A 2,940-nucleotide genomic window follows, 5' to 3' on the forward strand; every position below is an offset into this window, starting at 1 on the left:
AACAGGAGTTATTAACAGAGGTAATTCTGGACAACAACAATTTGTTCATCCTTGATGAGACGGAATTAGGTCAATTAAAAGTAGCTGAAGCCCATATTCCTACAGTAGATAATGAGCCAGTCCGAATGCCCCTGTATAGGTACCCTGAACAGTCGAAGAAGATAATTGCAGAGATGATTCAAAATATGATAGAGAGAGGAGTAATTGAAGAATCCACTGCTGCATATTTATCACCAATAGTACTTGTTGGCAAACCGGATGGGTCAAAACGTATGTGTATAGACTTCAGGGCAATCAATAAGAAAATAAAAATGGATGTACAGCCTCTCCCTAGATTAGCGGAATTAGTAGAAGAAAGTGCTGGAAGGAAATTGTACTGCACATTAGATATGAAAGATGCTTATTTTCAAGTAGCCCTAGATGAAGCCTCTAAAGATTTAACTTCTTTTTCAGATGGCTTAAGTTTATATAGATTTAAGCGTTTGCCTTTTGGATTATCAATTAGCCCTGCCATATTTACTAGGAAAATGCAAGAAGTATTAAGCCCCCTAATTAAGAAGGGCTGGTGCAGAAATTATTTAGATGATGTAGTTCTCTGGGCAGACTCCTATCAACAAATGCTAGAAAGATTACAAGAAACATTTCAAAGGCTAGAACTGATGGGAATGAAAGTAAATCTATCCAAATGTGATTTTGGCAAGAAAGAAGTTAAGTTTTTGGGACATATTATAAGTGAGAAAGGAATCAAACCTAACAAAAAGAACCTGGAAGCAATTAATAAAATGCCTCCTCCCCAAAGTGTCAAACAAATAAGAAGATTCATTGGCATGTGCAATTTTTATAGGAAGCATATACCAAATTTTGCTCTAATAGCTGAACCTTTAACAAATTTGACAAGGAAAGATGTAAAATTTGAGTGGAATGATGCCTGTAATAATGCCTTTATAACACTGAAAGCAAAGTTAGTAAGTGCTCCTGTCTTAGTTAAAGCTGACCAAACTAAAGAATTTGAACTACACACAGATGCTAGTGATACCCACATCGGTGGAGTATTAATGCAGAAGGATCATGATGATCTAAGACCTATAGGATACTATTCTAAGAAGTTAAATTCCACAGAAAGAAAGTATTCAGTCACTGATAAGGAAGCATTGGCTATCATTAATGCCTGTAGATTTTTCAACCATTATCTTTGGTGTAAGCCTTTCACCATCGTTACTGATCATCAGCCACTAACCACTGTGTTTAAGAAGAGAACAGCTTGTCCCAGAATGTCTAGATATATTTTAGAAATGAGGGAATACATTTATAAAATCAAATACAAGAAAGGCACAAAACATACTGTACCAGACACTCTTAGTAGACCCATAGGAGCTATCACCAAGGGGAGTGATAAAGCATTACAACCAAGTAATGATATTAGGTTCTTGGGACTGACAGTGGAGAAAATCAAACATGCTCAAAGGGATGATAAAGTTTGGACTAAATTGATAGAGTTTTTAGAAGGAAGTACCATACCAAAGCGAATTCCAGGCAACAGACCCTTTTATCACTTTGAAATTAGAGACCACATTCTATATCTAAAAAGAGAAGAAATGGGTAAAACCAGATCTTGCCTTGTAGTTCCCAGGACTTTAATACCAGTTGCTTGCTCTATAGCCCATAATGATTCCCATTTTGGAGAACATAAGACCGTTGCAAAAGCCAAGCAGTACTTCTATTGGCCTACCTTGTTGAAAGATGTGAAGAACTATGTAAAATCATGTAAATCATGTCAACAATTTAAAGGACATGGGTCAATAATACATCAGTGGAGAGATTTACCACCAGCAGAGGATAATGGTCAGAGAGTATCCATAGATCTAATTGATTTGCATGGAAGTAGGGCAGGATTTAGATATTGTCTTACTGTCATTGACCACTTTTCTAGATTCTTGAGAATTTACCCTTTAAGAAACAAGAGTACAACAGCAGTTGCTACTGAATTCAAGAAGGATATCTGTAGATTTGGAACTCCTCGCTTAGTGATTTCAGATAATGGAGGAGAGTTTACTGGAGCAGAATTTAGGGAGTTCTGTAAGAAAGCAGGAATAAAACAAGGATTTTCTATACCATACCATCCTCGGGGTAATTCAGTTATAGAAAGAGCCCATAGAACTCTTAAGACCGTACTTGCCATTCTGAGTCAAGAACATCCAAATACATGGCCCAGTCACATTTCAGAAACTGAAAAGGCAATGAATGAAGCTGTGCACACTTCCTTAGGTACTTCACCTTATTTTGCATTTTATGGAAGGCATCCCAATAGAGAAGTAGGACACCTAATGTTACCAGCTGATGAGGTGGATGAGGAAGATAAATTAGACGTGAAAAACTTGCTGAAAGAAACTTTGAAACGCACGACCCAGAAATACGTACAAAAGGCAAATGTGGGTAGAAAGAACAAACAATTAGAAGTTGGAGACTTAGCATGGGTCTATGTTGAGGAACCAATCCCTAATACTGCTGCTAAATTAAATAGGAAATGGAAGGGACCATTTAAGATTATTAGCGTTGTTGATGGAGGACGTGCATATAAACTAGAGAATGTATTTAATGGAAATACAGTGGACAGAGCCGCTGAAAAGTTGAAAGTTTTTATTGATAGAGAAGAGATACTAGAGACAATTGAAGAGAAGTATCTTAATGCAGATGAAGAGCAAGGGATACTTACAGATGTTAGAGTTAGGAGACCACCCAAAAGATTTGAGGATTATACTGTATAATATAGTAGTAGAGGTAATAGAAATGTTAACTATAGAATCCACAGGAATGCTTAAAGACAAGTTAGGTATTAATTTTTATTGTGTTACGTGGTGCTAATATTGGTGCTATAATATTAAGCTGAAGAATTGAGTTTCATTTGTACTACCCTATTGTGAGATTTAATGTGAAGATTTT

The sequence above is a fragment of the Penaeus chinensis genome, chromosome 11 (genome assembly GCF_019202785.1).
Source record: "Penaeus chinensis breed Huanghai No. 1 chromosome 11, ASM1920278v2, whole genome shotgun sequence".
NCBI classification, from domain to species: Eukaryota; Metazoa; Arthropoda; class Malacostraca; order Decapoda; family Penaeidae; genus Penaeus; species Penaeus chinensis.